This window comes from Chiloscyllium plagiosum, unplaced genomic scaffold, assembly GCF_037043375.1.
Source record: "Chiloscyllium plagiosum isolate Xiang-an unplaced genomic scaffold, Cpla_swu_hap1 HiC_scaffold_39, whole genome shotgun sequence".
NCBI lineage: Eukaryota > Metazoa > Chordata > Chondrichthyes > Orectolobiformes > Hemiscylliidae > Chiloscyllium > Chiloscyllium plagiosum.
Genome location: NW_028270177.1, coordinates 98,482,509 through 98,501,520, shown reverse-complemented (window position 1 = coordinate 98,501,520; position 19,012 = coordinate 98,482,509). Strand labels below are relative to the sequence as shown.

Sequence of the window (19,012 nt, the reverse complement as noted above, 5' to 3'; positions counted from 1 at the left end):
ACTCTGAGACAGCCGTACTAACCACTGATACACCATGTCTTCCTCCCCCTCTCTCTCAAACCTGGTCCCTGGTACTGTGAGACAGCCGTGCTAACCACTGAGACACCATGCCCCCCCCCCAAACCCGGTCCCTGGTACTGTGAGACAGCCGTGCTAACAACTGATACACCATGCACCCCCCTCCCCATCCCCCCGAAATCCGGTCCCTGGTACTTTGAGACAGCCGTGCTAACCACTGAGACACCATGCCACCCCCTCCCCATCCCCCCCAAACCGGGTCTCTGGTACTGTGAGACAGCCGTACTAAGCACTGAGACACCATGCACCCCCTCCCGCTCCCCCCCCAAACCGGGTCCTTGGTGCTGTGAGACAGCCATGCTAACCACTAACACAACATGCCCCTCTTCCCCTCCCCCCCAAACCGGGTCTATGGGACCGTGAGACAGCCGTAATAACCACTGAGACACCATGGTCCCCTCCCCGCTAAACCAGGTCTCTGATTTTGTGGGACAGCAGTGTTAACCGCTTTGACACCATGACTCCCACCCCCTCTCACCCACACCGGGTCCTAGGTACTGTGAGACAGCCATGTTAACCACTGAGACACAATGCCCCCACCCCATTCCTCCCAAACCGGGTCCCTAGTACTGTGAGACAGCCGTGCTAAGCACTGAGACACCAAGCTCCCTTCCCCCTCCCCCCAAACCGGGTCCCTGATACTGTGAGACAGCCGTGGTAACCACTGAGACACTATACTCTCCCCTCCCCTTCCCCCCAAACCGGGTCCCTGGGACTGTGGGACAGCCGTGCTACCCACTGAGACACCAGGTACCCCTTCCCCAAAACCAGGCCCCTGTACTGTGAGACAGCCGAGCTCACCACTGAGACACCATGCCCCACTCACCTCCCCTCAAACCGATTCCCTGGTACTTTGAGACAGCTGTGTTAACCACTGAGGCACCATGTCCCAACTCCCCATCCCCATCCCTCCAACCGGGTTCCTGGTACTGTGAGACACCCGTGCTAACCACTGAGACACAATGCCCCCTCTCTCTCCCCCCAAACCAGGTACCTGGTACTGTGAGACAGCCGTGCTAACCACTGAGACACCATGCCCCCCTCACCCTCCTCCTGTCCCTCAATCCGGGTCCCTGGTACTGTGAACCAACCATGCTAACCACTGAGACACCATTCCCCGTCCCCGCCCCCTCCCCTAAAACGGAGTCACTGTGCTCGGTAATACTGGGGAAATGTAAATAAAAGTGATGAGCTTAGAGCTATGATGTTGTGGCCATAACAGAGACATGGGTTTCTCAGGGGCAGGAATGGTTGATGGATGTTCCAGGGTTTAGAACATTTAAAAATAATAGGGAGGAGGTAAAAAGAGGAGGGGTTGTAGCACTGCTCGTCAGAGAGGGTATCACAGCTACAGAAGTTAACATTATCGAGGAAAGTCTGCCTTCTGAGTCAGTATGGGTGGAAATTAGGAATAGTAAGGCAGCAATCACCTCATTAGGGGTTAAATACAGGCCCCCAATAGAAGCAGGGAGATTGAAGAAAGCATAGGTCGGCAGATTTTGGAAAAGTATGAATGTAATAGGGTAGTTGTAACTTTCCCAAGATCGATTGGAACCTCATTCCAGCAGATGGTTTGGAAGGAGCTGTTTTTGTAAGATGTGTTCAGGAGGGTTTCCTAACTCAGTACGTTGACAGGCCGACGAAGAGAGAGACCATTTTGGATTTGTTGCTCGGCAATGAGCTGGAGGCAGGTGTCAGATCTTGCGGTGGGACAGCATTTTGGTGATAGTGACCACAACTGCCTCATATTCTACACAGCCATGGAGAAGGAGAGAAGCAGGCACAATGGGAGGATATTTAATTGGGGAAAATGAAACTATGATACTATCATACTGCGTTGCGAAGCATGGAATGGGAGCAATTGTTCCGTGGAAAGGGCACTATAGACATGTGGAGACTGTTTAAAGAACAGTTGTTGCGAGTGATGCACAAATGTGTTCCTCTGAAACAGGCAAGGAGGGGTAAGATAAAGGAACCTTGGATGATGAGAGCGGAGATGCTTCTCGTCAAAAGAAAGAAGGCAACTTACGTAAGTTGAAGGAAGCAAGGGTCTTGCTAAGCTCTAAAGGATTACAGGCAGGCGAAGAAGGTGCTCAAAAATGGTCTGAGGAGAGCCAGAAGGGGGCAGGAAAAAGGCTTGGCAGGAATGATAAGGGAGAATCTAAAGGCATTTTGCACATATGTGAGGAATAAGAGAATCATCAAAGAAAGAGTAGGGCCGATCAGGGATAGCATAGGGAACTTGTGTATCGAGTCTGAGGAGGTCGGGGAAGTCCTAAATGAGGTATTTGCTTCTGTCTTTACGAAAGAAAAGGACTTTGTAGTGAATGAAACCATTGAGGAGCAGGAAATCATGCTGCAACAGATAGATTGAGAACGCGGATGTGTTGAAAATTTTGACAAACATTAATATTGACAAGTCGCCAGGGCCAGGCCAGATTTGTCCTCGGCTGCTTTGGGAAGCGAGAAATGTGATTGCTTCACCGCTTGCGAAGATCTTTGCATCCTCGCTCTCCACCGGAGTCGTACCTGAGGACTGGAGGGAGGCAAATGTAATTCCTCTGTTCAAGAAAGGAAATAGGGAAATCCCCGGAAATTACAAATCAGTTAGTCTCTGCAAGGTGTTAGAAAGGATTCTGCAGGATAGGATTTATGACCATCTGCAAGAGCATGGCTTGATTACATGCAGTCAGCACGGCTTTGTGAGGGGCAGGTCATGCCTCACAAACCTTACTGAGTGCTTTGAGGATGTTACTAGGCAAGTTGATGAGGGTCGAGCAGTGGATATTGTGTATCTGGACTTCAGCAAGGCATTTGATAAGATCCCCCATGGTAGGCTCGTTCAGAAGGTCAGGAGTAATGGGATACAGGGAAATTTAGCTGTCTGGATATAGAGTTGGCTGGTCGACAGAAGAGAGCGAGTGGTAGTGGAAGGAAAGTATTCTGTCTGGAAGTCAGTGGTCAATGGTGTTCCACGTGGTCTGTTCTTGGGCCTCTACTCTTTGTAATTTTTATTAATGACTTGGATGAGGAGATTGAAGGATGGGTTAGGAAGTTTGTAGATGACACAAAGGTTGGAGGTATCATTGACAGTATGCAGGACTGTTGCAGGCTGCAGCATGACATTGCCAGGATGCAGAGATGGGCTGAGAGGTAGTAGATGGAATTCAAACTGGATAAATGCGAGGTGATGCATTTTGGAAGATCGAACTTTAAAGTTGAGTACAGGACTAAAGGCAGCATTCTTGGCAGTGTGGAGGAACAGCAGGATCTTAGTGTGCAGGTACATAGATCCCTTAACATTTCGACACAGGTGGACAGGGTTGTTAAGAAAGCATATGGTGTTTTGGCTTTCATTAACAGGGGGATTGAGTTTAAGAGCCGTGAGATCTTGTTGCAGCCCCATTTACTCATACCCCTATATTTATTCTCCCATTTCCTCATATTCCAAAACTAAATTCTCCTGCTTTTTCATATAACGATACTAATTCTGTCATTTCCTCATATCCCAGTATGATTCTCTCATTTTCTGTTGCCCGATTTCAAATCTCGCATTTAGGAGTTCCCTAATCTAATTCTACATTTTAATGGTGACTTGCACCAAATATCTAATGTAGGTCCACTCCACACCACTTCTTCCACTAACTATGTAGCTGCAATGATTCTCCCATGTCATGGTCCAATTTTGGCTTTTATTGCATCAAATTCTCAAATTGCCAATTCTGCACGAATCCACCCTTTCATCATGAACTGAGAAACTCTCCCACTAAGTATTGCCTTGCCCCAATTTTCCTGTTTTGCTGTTTCCTGACATACATCTTCCATATAATGGTTTACTGTTCAAAGTTTTTATCATTATTGTCGCCCTGCTTCGAATGGCCACTTTCCTGCACTTTACAACATTTCTCCGAGTTGCTGATTCCTGCCTGTGTTCTCCCATTTAAATATGCTCTGTTTCAAGTCTGCATGCTTTAAACACCCCACACCAATTCTCGAATTCAATATTGCCCTGAAACAATTCTCATGTTCTTTGATACCCAAACCAACTTCTCCAGTGTTGGGAACGCCACTCTGACTCTCTGAGATAGTGGCGCCATAGCCCAATTCGCTGTTAAAGTTCCACTGTGCAATTGTTCCATTTTGTGGTTCGTGCAACAATTATCCTAAATACAGCTTCACTTCCGTGCGCCATTCTACCATTTTCGAAAACTGCACGAATCTTCTTTTCGTCAGTAACTGCACCTCCACCACATTTAACATTATTCAGCACCAGTTCTCCCACGTCTTCCACCAATTCTCTACTTTCGTGACATCGGCACCAACTCTCCCATTATTGATGCCCTACGTCAATTGTCCCATTGCGTTGTTTCCTGATACACTTCCTCCACGTATGGCTTCCCTGCTCCAAAGTCTTTCTTTCATTTCTTGGTGGGCGGACTCGAGTTCTCGGCTTTACTGCTGCTTGCAAAATTGTTCTTTCTCAATGTTTCGCTGTCCCTATTCTTCCAATCAGAGATGTTCTGCTCAAATTCTTTAATGAATAGGCAATTTGTACTAATTTTCCAATGTAATGGCACTGTGCAACAATTCTCCCATTTACTGATACCCAACAATTCTCCCCCTGCCTGACGCCCTGACACCTGTCGTGGAAATTTAATCGACTTGAATCAACTGCTAGCAAGAGCACAGGAAAGGCTTTACTTTTCTACATCTGCATGCAGGGCGGCCAATTATACTTGGCAATACGTAACATATTATTTTTGTAGTATTCTTATCACATGCTCAAGGACAAGTGTTGGGAAACATTTGAGCTCATATTTTCTTATTCCCATGCCTTGGACATAATTGTCTTTATGTTTTCCGAAGTTTTTTTTCTGAACTCGGCTGCTCGCAAGGCCAGGTGAAATTTTCCACAAAGACAAGCTGCCTCTTCGACGCAGAATTCAGCAAAGTATTTGCATATTTCAGCCAGATAGCTGCACATCAAAAATAATTTATGAACACCAGGCATGTCCTCAGACACCAGCTAACTCTAACAAAGTTTTGTGGTGTTTTTTCCACTTCCCTGGTTTGCCCGATACACAGCCCATCTTCACACGTCACGTTCGTCAACGTCGCTGTAGGGTGCGGACAAGCAATCGGATCTTCCTTCTTTGGGTCCACGGATAGTTTAACATTTCGTATCCTATTGCCCCCCACTGTCAGGGTCAGGCTAGTCGCCTCCCGTGGAAGCAGACAGCTGGCATTTCTCGCAAGGCTCTCAGTAATTTGCTAGGCAGACTACCTTTGGGCTGTGTGCAAACATATCCAACAAGTGTAGCCAATCTCTCATCTCACGTTTTGTCTTATGACCAAATCACATGCTCTGTTCCCTTCACATCTAGTAATGGCCCTTCGCAGCTCCCAACTTACTGGCGTCGCATTTACGCCATTTATCTCCAGCAGGCAAATTCCCCTCCTGCTTTAAATTCGCCCTCAAGCCACGGCGGTCTCCCTTCGGGTTCGGGTGTGTCATTAATGACCTTTGCCGGCTTGGGGTTAGGTCCATGATCTGGTTTGATTGGTTGCCATGCCCTAGTACTCCTATCGTCTGTAGTACATTCTGCACTGCATCTCGGAGGGCGGGGGTGGGGCGACTAAACCAGAATATTCACCTGTCTCCAGATGTCAGAGAAGGATCTATCTATTCCACACCACGAGACTCCCTCATTGCTCTTCTGAGTCTTACTTTGATCATAGAATATCTATTTCCCATGTCAGGTGCCCCTTTTGCCGTGGTGGCTACTACTAAGTGCCAGTCATCGGCGCGGCATGGATCCCTGCATAAATCTTAATTACCGAATTTACAGTCGTCCTTGTTACTGAACGGCTATGGATTGCATGTAAAGATCCACTTCGTCCTATCAGTTAATATTACCGTCAGCTGCTGCATCCCAGACGCCCCTGCCCTTATGAATAGTCCTACCAGGGTGCTTGCCAACACTGTGAACTGGGGCAGCCCCACATTTGCTTAAGTATTCTAATAAATAGTTGCTCTAAATTGGTTTTGGTGTTGTGCGATGTCTCCTCAGTCCCAGCTGCAAGTTTGTAATGGCTGGCGTGTATCCACGTGGCGATCTTAACAGTTATCTGTGCTGTAAGGCGTACTTAAAACCGTCCCAGCCACCTCTACGCCTTCCTGTTTTCCCTCCAGAGGTCTTTCGCCACTATTCAGGCTCCAGGTTATAGATCGTACATCTTCCCTTCTGCTGACTGGGGTAGTCCTGTCTTCACTTGATTTTGTATTTGGGACAGAAGTGTAGAGAGTTTCATGCAGTAACGCAACACCTCATCCTCACAGGGGCCTGTTATCTGGCTTCCCTTACGTCTCGGGACAATTCCTGTGTTTGGCGGCCTAACAAAAAAAATCTCAAACGGGCTAAGATTAGCTCTCCCTCTCCTCCTAGACCTCATATACATTAGCACAATTGGAAGTGCCTTTGTCCATGTCATCCCTAGTTCCTCACAGCATTTTGTCAATTTATTTTTTTATGGTAGAATTTTCTCTTTCCGCTGCCCTACCCCTCGTTTGGTGGTAGGCATAGTGCTATCTGAAGTTTATTCCCAAATACTCATTAATCTGCTGTAGGGCATTATGGACAAATGGTTTCCTACTGTCACTACTAAGCCTAGAGTGTAGGTTTGCTCGCTGAGCTGTAGGTTTGATATCCAGACGTTTCATTACCTGCCATATGGAGGTTAGTGGGCTAGTGTAGGTTAGGTGGGCTTGGATCGGCGCAACATCGAGGTCCAAAGGGCCTGTACTGCGCTGTATTTTTCTATGTTCTATATTCTAGGTAACAACATCACGAACTGCAAGTGAAGAGAAGCTGTTGTCTCCTGCTTTCTAGTAATATGTTTTTCCAGGATGGGGTTCCTGGGGTTTGTGGTGATGCCATTTCATGTTCGTTTTCTGAGGGTTTGACAGATGCTATCTATGTATAAGTCTTTTTTTATGGCGTTGAGGTTGGAGTGCTAGGCCTCAAGGAATTCTCTGGCATGTCTTTGCTTAGCCTGTCCCAGGACAAATGTGTTGTCCCAGACGAAATGTTATTTTTGTTTCATCCGTGTGAAGGGTTACGAGGGAGAGAGGTTCGTGTCTTTTTGTGGCTATCTGGTGTTCTGTATCCTGGTTGCTAACTTTCTCCCTGTTTATCCTACGCAGTGTTTGTGGCAGTCCTTGCATGGAATTTTATAGATGACGTTGGTTTTGTCCATGGGTTGTACTGGGTCTTTTAAATTTGTTAGTTTTGTTTGACACTGTTGGTTGGATTCAGAGGAGTCTTAATAGTCTGGCTGCCACTTCTGAGACTTCATTGATGAATGGAAAGGTCGATAGGCTTTCTGGCTGTGTTATGTCTACTTGTCGTGGTTTGTTCCTGAGAAATCTGTGGACTGTATTTTTTATGTATCCGTTCTTCTTGAATACGTTTTATAGGTGGTTCTCATCTGTTTTCCAAAGTACGGCTGTGCTGAAATGTGTGGTGGTTCGTTGGAATAGTGTTCTGATACAGGTTCCTTTTTGCGTGTTGGGATGGTTGCTGGTGTTGTTAAGAATTTGGTCAGTGTTTGTCGGTTTGCTGTATATGCAGACACACCAGAGAAATCCGAGAGGCCTCGCACTCCAATCACAACGCCATAAACAAACACATAAATCGATTTACCATCTGTCAACCCCTCAGAAAACGAATAGGAAATGACATCACCACGAACCCCAGGAACCCCATCCAGGACAAACAAATAAATAGAAAGCAGGAGACAACATCTTCGCTTCTCTTGAAGGTCGCCATTGATGATGTTACCTAGCCAGGTAATGAAACGTCTGGATAACAAACGTACAGCTCAGCGAGCAAACCCTACACCCTAAACCTCAACCGGAGTTATAAACCTTCAGAAACCTTGGGACTACTAAGCCTCTCAGGGATGCTCCATCTCAGAATTATTTCAGTTAGGAAAGCTTTGGTTACTGCACTGGCATTCTGTTTTGCCGTGGGGAACGCTTGCACCCATTTGGAAAACATATCAACTATTATCAGACAATACCTTTTACCTTCGCAGTGTGTTAGTTTGGTAAAATCCAGTTATAAATGTTCAAATTGTTTTTGGGGTTTCGGAAGTGCTACATGACTCATCTGTATTCCCCTCCCCACATTATTGTGTCACAGATAACACATCGTTCACAATATTTCTGGAAGTAATGAGTAAATCCCTCAGTGTACCACTGAGCTGAAATGCTGTTATATCTTCCCTCTTTTGACACATGTTCCTTACCGTGTGTCAGTTTGGCATAGAATGGAAATAATGATCGTGGCAGAAAAGGTTTAACATTGGGACCACACCATACCCCTTACCTCAAACTGCACTCTGCTTTTTCCCACTCAAATGTGTTTTCAAGCCTGGACTTCGACTGTGACTCCCGTACGTCTGCTGATTTGGGTAAGGATTTTCGTCATTCTCATGTCAAACTGATCATTTATCGGCTGCTGGGCTGCCGTCCCTGCCGCTGAGTCTGCCCTTGCATTTCCTTGAGAAAGGGAATTGTTATTTTTCGTGTGGGCATCATAATTACACACAGCGATTAATTTAGGCAATACGACCGTTTCCAAGAAGTCAGAAATCTGATCACGGGTGTGTGATGGACTTTCTGGTGAAGGCCAAGAAGTCCCTGTATTTCCACAGGGTTCCAACATCATCTGCAACTCCGAATCCGTATCTGCTATTGGTTAAATATTCGCTGTGTTTCCCTGAGCCAATTTATATGCCTCAGTCAAGGCAATCAGCTCCGCTGCTTGCGCTGACAGTTGAGAAGCGAGTGATCCCGCTTTGAATACCTCATGGGTAGTTACTACAGCATGTCCAATAAAATTCTGGCCTATCTCCTTGCTCCTAAATGCTGACCCATCCACAAAAAAAAAACCAGCCATATTTAGATTCTGAAGTGGTGAATTCTGCAAGTCTTGTCTAGGCAGCACATTTAATTAATTACAGCGATACAATCATGTGGGTCTCCTTCTCTCGTGAGAGGATTAGCAGCATTAAGGTCGTTACATCGTTTTATTGCAATGTTAGGCTTCTCCAATAACACAGTACTGTATCTGAGTCAACGTGCTGCCGACGTATGTGCTGTCTTTTGCTCGGAAAGCAGTAGGGATACTGCATGTGCGATCAGTTTGGGTAAGTCGCCATAGCCGATTATATCCCTGGATACTGCAACAGGCTTTTCAGTTGCAACCACAGCTCGCAGGCATTTACACAATCCTGCCGCTACGAGGTCCAGCTTAGCCGAAAAATAAGCTGCTCGCCTGAATTTTCCCCCATGATCCTGCAACAACACAGATGTCATGCAGCCATGTTTCTCATCTACCGTTTGATTGTTTGGATTCGGAATCCCCAGTGTCGGTGTACTTTGAAACATCTTTTTGAATTCAACTCGGCCGCTGGGATCCATTGCAACGGACCTTGGTTCTGCAACCCTTTTCCATGGGCCATGTCACTTCAGGGTTCCTCAAGATTTGTGTAATGTGGGATAAACGTTCTTCAGTAGGAGCGCATGCCCCAAAAAGGACAGCAATTGTTTCTTCATGTGAGGCCTTGGAATTTGCTGTATTACTCGCACTCTGTCTTCACCAATGGCCTTCCCTTGTTCAGATATGAAGTGACTGAAGAACTTCACCTGTTGTTGCATAAATCAAAGCTTTGCGAGACTGGCTTTGTGCCCTTCCCTCGTGCAATGCAAAGGAATCCTTCTCACATTGTTCCTCTGTCGGTGCTACTGTTAAGCAATCGTCTACAGAGTTGAAACTTTATTGCTGGAACAGCACAGCAGGTCAGGCAGCATCCAGGGAACAGGGGATTCGACGTTTCGGGCACAGGCCCTTCTTCAGGAATGAAGGGCCTGTGCCCGAAACGTCGAATCTCCTGTTCCCTGGATGCTGCCTGACCTGCTGTGCTGTTCCAGCAATAAAGTTTCAACTTTGATCTCCAGCATCTGCAGACCTCACTTTCTCCTCAATCGTCTACAGACCCAGGGGTTAAAACAAGAGTCTCCAGACTCTTGCGTAGAGCCTCATTATATATGGTGGGTGACTCACAGTAACATTGACAAAGTCGTGTGAACTCATAAGATTTCTCTTTGAATGAAAAAGCGAACCAGAATTGACTATCTGGATGCACCGTTACACTAAAGAATGTATTTGCTAAATCCACAGCAGGGAACCATTTACTGTACGGTGGAAATTGAACTGATACAGTATGGGGTTTGGGAACATTTGATGCGCGCGGGACAACACTGTTATTGACTGCCTGCAGGTCATGAACATACCTGCATTCCTCCGGTTCACTTGGAATTTTTGCCTTTTTGATCAGAAAAATGGGATTTCTCACCGGTGAGTTTACATAGGTGATTATCTCTCTAGCCTTTGGGAAGGATTGAAAGACTGGAGTAACTACGTCCATGGCCTCGAGTTTTAACGGGTATTGTGCCCTGCAATGAAGATACTCCGACTTCGTGGTTACTCGTATTGATTCACAACCTCGTATATGCCCCACATCCTATTTGCCTTTTACCCATAATTCAGTTGGGACCGCTATTAATCTTGCGTCTGAGAAGTTTATCTTAGGGAAACGCCAGGCCAGCCTTCTAGGCTCTTCAGGGATAGCGGTGGTTACCTCGACTGTTCTATTGCCTGAGTTAGACAAATTAATTTCTTCCTTTTTGTCCGCACATCTGCATTGAACCACATACCCACATCGTCCCAGAACACCCAACATTTCGTTCTTTATGCCTTTAGTACCAATGGCCCCAAATCCTGCCACCAGTCACTGGACATCTTCGCCAGTGACACGCGAGGAGCGTAGCCTTCCACATCAAAAATATAGAGTTTACTTGCCGTCACAGGTACTTGACATAAGTTCACACTGACTGCACATCTGCCATCCCTTCAATAAAATTCGCACAATAACAACTGACCTGGTTTAACCAATCTCATGTAACAATATTCCTCTTATGGTTCCTCAGGGCATCGTGGTGTATGTGTGCTGTGCAGTGCAGCATATTCCCGCAAAAAAAAAATCGGTGTTAATAGGATTAACATGGTTACCTGCTTCCAGGGCGAGTGAATTGGTCAATGAACTCATTGGTCTCTGGCTTAATCGCCACTCATAGACATACACCAGGGGTCGTGGGTTGTATTTTGCAGTTTACACTTGTGAATCTTCCCTTTGTATTACCTGCAAGCCCGTCGGAGTACTGAGCAAATACAATCCCAGTCTCACTATGAGATTCCGAGCCATCAAATGTAAAGGACAGAATTCCGCTAACAAAATTGAGAATTAGAATTCTTACACATTACTGATTTCACACAATATGGGTGCGGTAAAACTCTCTCATATCACGACGCCTGATGCCTCCATTAAGTTCAGGAACATTCCACTCATCTTTATTGGCGTCAACTCTCTGAACTGTCTTGATTTGAGGAGTGAATTTGCTGGCAATGTATCTACCAAAAAGGTAACTGGTGTACCTTCCACATATAACATAGAGGTAGGCATCGACATATACGCATCATTGTTATATTGAACATATTGTCCACACTTCGCAATCTCAATGTTCAATATAGAGTTGGGACAGATCTCAGTGCCCGTTAGGTTAGTAGAAGTGATTAGCATAGGGGGTTCTTCGTTGCCAAGTATAAAGGAAAGAGGTTTACCTGTACCTTGTGGCCTGCCCACCTCAAACTCAGTCGTCCCCTGTCAGTCACCATGCTGTCCAGCCTCCAGGATCGAATGAGGCTGTCTGTGCGGGCACTGTCTCGACCAGTGGTCCATTGCTTCGCAAACAAAGCACCAGCCAGATCTATCTCTGCAAGCGCACTTCCGCGATCCCTTCCACTTTTGCGAACTCCACCTGTGCCTCTCTCTTTTCCCGCAGTTCCTCCCTCCAACGACTGAACGAACATTTGCATCATAATAAGCTGAGGTTTATGTGATTGCTGTTCCATCTTTAATTTCCGGTTATGGTTCTCTTGAGCCAGCAATGTTTCAGCATGTATCACGTATTGTTCTATCTAATTCAGCTTTCCCGTGTCCCAGGTAATACACGTATATTATTACCTATTTTGTTGTTTCGTACTTCATTCCATTGATGAAACTGCTCCTCAGGTGTGCCTCATACGGTGTGATCTCTGCCATCGTTATGTCCTTGGGTGGTATCAGTCCACAATAGACGTTATCGACTTTCGTGAGGTGCTTAAGGTACTGGGACATTGTCTCGACTTCTTTAGGGATTCTTTTCAATTGATTGTGGGTACGATATGCTATGGTGATTCAGCAGAACCTGAGGCGGCGACCGTTGACTTGGAATCTTCGCGAAGTGGATCTTGTAGGGGGGCTGTAGCTCTTCGAGGGCACCGATTAAGGTCAGGATCTGATCCAGTCTTAAGACACTGTACAGCTTCATTAGGTTGTTTTCTGTGTGTGTGTGCATGTGCGCTGGTGTTTGTACCTGTACTTGATCTATATTTTATTCGAGATTTTCTTTCCCTGAAAGCAGGCTCAGCCTTCAACATGTTATAAGCACTCCAATTCACAGGTTCTATTTTACCCTTCCGTTTCTCCTTCTCTCTCTCTCCTCCAACAGTGACCTCAACATTTGCAACTGCATGTTACTAAAACTTTCTTCCTGCAGAAAAACACATTCCTTGATTTACATTTTTAACTGCTTTACAGAAACTGGGCCATAATTATTTAGCATATATGGTATTTTTCCTTGACCATTCCGAGTTGTCTGTCGTCCCTCTTTTTGTTCGCTCTTGCTGGAGCCGATTTTCATGGATATTGGAAAAGTGTTCTTCTCTCTCTGTCTGTCTCTCTGCCTGTATCTCTCTCTCTCTCTCTCTCTCTCTCTCTCTCTCTCTCTCTCTCTCTCACACACACACACACACACACACACACACACACACACACACACACACACACACACACACACACACACACACACACACACACACACACACACACACACACACACAATACCATAATCTTCTCTTTGCCAATATAACTTGCTTTTACCTCCGGAGGTCCCCTCTCATTGGGCGCGACCGCCTCATTGCCTTGGTTTTCACAAACCAAGAACCCACGTAACCGGTACAGCTTTGGCGACTCCAACGCTGCCCATGGTGGCTCCAAGTCTCAAACCACCGTTAATCTTGCTATCTCTTAAACTCTCGAGAGACGGCAATCCTTTCACTTGAGCTTTACTCGAATACCGCGCGAGAGTTCACTGGTCCTTCTTCCTGATTCATTTATTCTCTTCGAACGAGTCTCTATGTCGGATTACTCTAGCCACAACTCTTGCCCTGACCCTATTCGATTCGGAACGCGACTCTGGGGCGATCCACTTATCCCCAGTCCTCTTACGCAAAGGGGCCAATTCAGCGCTGGAGATGAAGTGAAAGACCTTCAGGGCAGTGGCGCGTACACCTCCTGGGAGTCTTCAAAATCTTACCCAGTTGCAGGGTCCCAGGCGAGCCCCCTAGTTTACTGCCGTGGAATTTCAATCGACTCGACGCAAATGCTACCAAGAGCAAATAAAAAGTTTATTTTTGAAATTTGCAGAATGGACCCGACACATTTGCAAGACGCCTCATGAAATGGACGCCTGACGGTTTTCATATATTCCCTTTATACTATATATTGCCTTGCCTTATCACACCTCAAGCCAGGAACCTGGATCAGTCGAGTTCCTTTCCACACATGGAGTTGCTTTTTCTAATTCATTGACTGCTGATATAATAGATTATTGACCTTGAGAGTCAGCTGTAAATTAGTTTGAACTTTACATTTTTTCTGTCTTTTTGCAAAGTTAGGTCCATACTTCTTTGTTTCAACCATGGTTTCACAGATTTCACAATAAATGATAATTTTCCATTACAGGGGATCAGGCTGACAGTGACTCAATAAGTGTGATGGAGTGAAGATGATAGTGACACAATGAGGGTGAGGTGTCAGCGTGGTAGTGACGCAGACTGTGTGAGTGGATCAGTCCGATAGTTCCGCAGTGAGGGGGGTCAGAGTGATAGTGATGCAGTAAGTGTGAAGTGGTCAAGGTGACAGTGAAACACTTCGTGTGAGGGGTCAGTGTGACAGTGACGCAATAAGAGTGAGTGGTCAGGCTGATAGTGACGCAGTAATTGCAAGGAGATCAGGCTGATAGTGATGCAGTAAGTGTTACTGTGTCAGGCTGATCCTGACGCATAAGGTGGAAGGGGCCATGGTGATAGTGACGCAGTAAGTGTGATGGGGTCAGGCAGAGACTGACCCAGTGAGTGTGAGACAGTCAGGGTGATAGTGAGGGAGTAAGTGTGTGCGTTCAGGCTGGTAGTGACACAGTACGTTGAGACTGTCAGGCTGATCGTGGCCAATAAAAGTGAGGTGTTAGGGGAATAGTGACGCAGTAAGTGTGAGATGTCAGGCTGTTAGGGATGCGGTAAGTGTGAGGAGTCAGTATGATAGTGAAGCAGTAGGTGTGAGGGGGTCAGGCTGATAGAGACGCAGTAGGTGTGGTGGGGTCAGGCTGTTAGGGATTTCTGGCTGTTAGGGATGCGGTAAGTGTGAGGGGTCAGTCTGATAGTGTCACAGTATGTGTGAGGGGTCAGGCTGATAGTAATGCAGTAAGTGTCCGTGAGTGAGAGTGATCCTAATGCAGGAAGTGAGAGGGGACAGGGTGATAGTGACGCAGTGAGTGTGAGGGGGTCAGCGTGATGGTGACGGAGTAAGTGTGAGTGTTTAGGCTGATATTGATGCAGTAAGTTGAGGTCGTCAGGCTAATACTGGCCAGTAAGTGTTAAGTGACAGGGTGACAGTGATGCAGGAAATGTGAGGAGTCAGACTGATAGACACGGTGAAATTGTGAGGGGTCAGGCTGATAGTGATGCGGGAAGTGTGCGAGTGTCAGGGTGATAATGACGCAGTGAGTGTGTTGGAAGCAGAGTGACAGGAACGCAATAAGTGTGAGTGGCTCTGGATGATAGTGACAGGTCAGTATGAGGGGGAGGATGGTAGTGATGCAGTGAGTGTGAGGTGTCATGATGACACTGAAGCAGACTGTGTGAATGTGTCATTGTGATGGTGACATGGCAAGTGTGATGGGGTCAGGGTGACAGTGACGCAGATGCTTTCAGGGGGTCAGGTTGTAGTGATGCAGTAATTGTGAGGGGTCAGGGTGATAGTGACGCAGTGAGTGTGAAATGTTTGTGTGATAGTGAATCAGAACATTTGAGGGGCCAGGCTTATAGTGACGCAGTATGGGCAAGGGGTCAGGGTAACAGTGATATAGACGCACTCACAGGGCCAGGTTGTAGTAAAGCTGTAAGTGTGAGTGTCTCAGGCTGATAGTGATGAAGTAAATGCGAGGGGCTAAGGCGGATAGGGATGTAGTAAGTGTGCAGGGGTAGTGTCAGAAGTGACGCAGTAAATGTGAGAGTTGAAGCTGATAGTGACACATTACGTTTGAGGGGATCAGGCTGATCTTGACGCAGTAAGTGTGACGTTGTCAGGATGATAGTTACGCTGTAAGTATATGGGGGCACATGATCTTGACGCAGTAAGAGTGTGGAGTCAGGGTGATAGTGACGCAGTAAGCATGAGTGGGTAAGTCTGATAGTGACGCACTATATGTGAGGGAGTCAGCCTGGTAGTGGCGCCGTATGTGTGAGATGGTCAGGCTGATATTGATGCAGTTAGTGTGTTGGGGTCAAAGTGACAGTGACGCAATAGGTGTAAGCGGTTCAGGATGATAGTGGCACCGTGGGTGTGAGATACCAGTATGATAGTGACGCAGTACATGTAAGGGGTCAGGATGACAGTGACACTAAGTGTAAGGCCCTCAGTGTGATAGTGCCACAGCAAGTCTGGGGTGTCAGGGTGTAAATTACGTCATAAGTGAGAGAGGGGCATTGCGATAGTGAAGCAGTAAGTGTGAGGGGGTCAGCCTGATAGTGACACAGTCAATGTGACGGGACAGTGTTTTAGTGACAAGATAAGAGTGAGGCGTCAGTCTGATACTGACACAATAAATGTGATGGAGTCAGGCTGATAGTGACACAGTAAGTGTAAGGAGTCAGGGTGATAGTAACATAGGAAGTGTAAGGGCGTGACTGATAGTGACAAAGTAAGTGATTGGCAGTCAGGCTGATAGTGACGCAGTCAAAATGAGGGTCTCGAAATGAAAGTGGCGCAGTAAATGTGAGGGCGTCAGATGGATAGTGATGCAGTAAGTTTGAGGGGTTCACGCTGATATTAAGGTGGGAAGTGTGAGGGGTCAGGTCTATAGTGATGCAGTAAGTGTCGGCGGGTCAGGCTGATAGTGATGCATTCAAAGACCAAATGTCCAAGTCTCACTGTAGTGCTGAATAGCGAGACTCCTCAAGGCTAAGGCTAAAATCAATAGTTCTCATCCTAGTCATAAATCACAGTGCTTCATTTTAAAATTGTCCTCTCCTGCTTCTAGATTCACCAATGAGGGAACAAAATTTAATTGCACCACCCTGTTTATCTCTTCAAATATTTTGCAACTCTCAATGAGATTACCTCTCTTGTTTTGAAACTGTTAAATAAATTTCAATTCAGAGAACTAACGTTCATCCATGATATCAAGGCTAATCACCATTCGTGGTATTCCTCATATGGCATTAGTATCTTTCCTAAATTGAGGATTGTAATTCCTCATACTGTAGTCCAAGTGCGGTCGAACTGAGCCACCATACATTGGAAATAATGCTTCGTTCTCGTGCCCTGAAAGCCTTCTGCAGCTTTCACAACAGACTTCTACAACTGCTACTAGACTTCAATGACTTGTTAAAAACTTCTCCAAGATGCATTTCTAAACATCTGTACATTAGACTTTCTACTTCAAACCTTCGATAAATAATCTCCACACATTTCCCTCCTGACAAGTATGATAAAGTCAAATCGTTGCTATTTATTAATCATGAGGGACATGGATAGGTTGACTCGTCAAGGTGTTTTTCGGCTGGTGAGGAAGTCAAAATTTAGAAAACATCGGTTTAAAATTAATGGGTAAGGAATTAAAAGGGGCGTCAGGGTCAACTTTTTCAGACGCGTCCAGAATGAGCTGCCAGAGAAATTGTTGGAGACTGGTACAACTGTAACATTTAATGGCATCTGGATGGATATATGAGAAACAAGGTTTAGAGGGATGTGGGCCAAATGTTGGCAAATGGGACCTATTAATTTAGGGTAACTGTCCACCATAGTCATGTTGGAAAGAAGGGCCAATTTCCGTGTTGTATTGTTCAAGGACTTGATGACTCTAGAACTACCGCAAAAACTTTGCAAATAATTCCGTCAAGACGATTTCAAGTTCCAAATCTTCGGTTAATCTTCCTCTCTTGTGCTCACAAGTTCATTACCTGATGTCAGAACATACGGATTAGTTGCTGGATCCATTCCTGTAAATTGGTTCTGCATTCTTTCTAATTATGATATTGTTTTTACGAATGTAGCTGGCGTTTATGGACTTAGCATCAATTTTTCTAATACCATATGTCGATGAATATTAAAACACAACAGCACATCTAATTTGGCACCAGATGATGAGCAATTGAGTCAAAATCGATTGGACGCAGTGGGACAATGACCCTGTCTTCGTGGTGTACATCCGTGACTCTATAATTCGACGAAGAATCATTCCCACAACTTCAGCTGTGTCAGAATCTAGTTTGCAGTGAAAGCCTGTCAATCTGCTAAGGTAACGTTCGTCTGGGTCTCTGCAAAGGAGTTGGCGAAATCTTTGGGTCTTGACAATTTGTTCTCCCAACAAATAAATTCAGTTGTTTTACTATTAAAATTGACCAAATTCCAGCAGCTGTGATGGCCGAGAGGTTAAGGCGTTGGATTTGAAATCCGATGGGGTCTCCCTACGCAGGTTCGAATCCTGTTCACAGCGCAGAATCCCTTGTAAGTCATTTAAAAATTATTTTGCAGGATTTGGATTTCGTGGAGCTTGAGCTTTGCATTCAATCGAAAGTAAATTTTCAACTGTGAAGAATCCGAAGTAGTTTCAAGACTGACCCAGTCATCTAATTGAATAAATTATATGTCGAGACACAAAAAGCCACCAACTTCCAACACTAATCAGTTTCAACACATTTGTCGAACTATCGTGAAATTTGGATGTTTGGTTTGGAGTGGGGTGGGGGGGGGTGGAATTGAGTAAAACAAGAAGCAATGCAATACATTTACCTGCAGGTGATGAATTTTTTTTAGGATCAGTTGAAAGTCAAGCTGAGAAAGTTCGACCTAATTTACAGCTGACACTCAAGGCCAATAATCTTTTATATCAGCAGTCAATGAATTAGAAAAAAACAACTCCATGTGTGGAAAGGAACTCGACTGATCCAGGTTCCTGGCTTGCGATATGAAAAGGCAAGGCGGTATCAGCGGAGTAGAATTTTCTGGAAATATTAGAAATGGAATGTTTACGGTCTTCTGCTGTCCACATTCGTTAGAAACTGCATTAAGAACTGAAATTGAATATTAACGATGAAAATCAGACTTAGACCTCTGCTTGTGGTGTAGCATTGTTCAGAACAATAGGTTGTTGTTGAGGTTAAAATTGACCAAATTAATCGATGGGGATCTTATCCACGGCCTTCGTTGGAGCAGTTGGTGTGGAGAGCTCAGCTTGAAGAACCAAATGCCAATTATTCATCCTGGCTGTCTGAATTGCTTAGTTAAACATACTCCCAGTTTAATGAAAAAAACCTTTGCAATCAGAGTTAAATGTTTTCATGTCAGCATGTTCCGATATGAGAAGACCCTTATGAGTAGATGTGAATTAAATTTTGACTCTAACGTCAGAGATGTTGACACATTT

At 45.5% G+C, this 19,012-nt stretch overlaps 1 non-coding gene across 1 annotated transcript; it reads left to right on the top strand.

The window, feature by feature from the left end:
* Positions 1-18,000: 18,000 nt before the first annotated feature.
* trnas-uga (transfer RNA serine (anticodon UGA)) lies at positions 18,001-18,082 on the top strand. Its single transcript has one exon. It is a non-coding gene; the product is annotated as a tRNA-Ser (tRNA).
* The last annotated feature ends 930 nt before the right edge of the window (positions 18,083-19,012 follow it).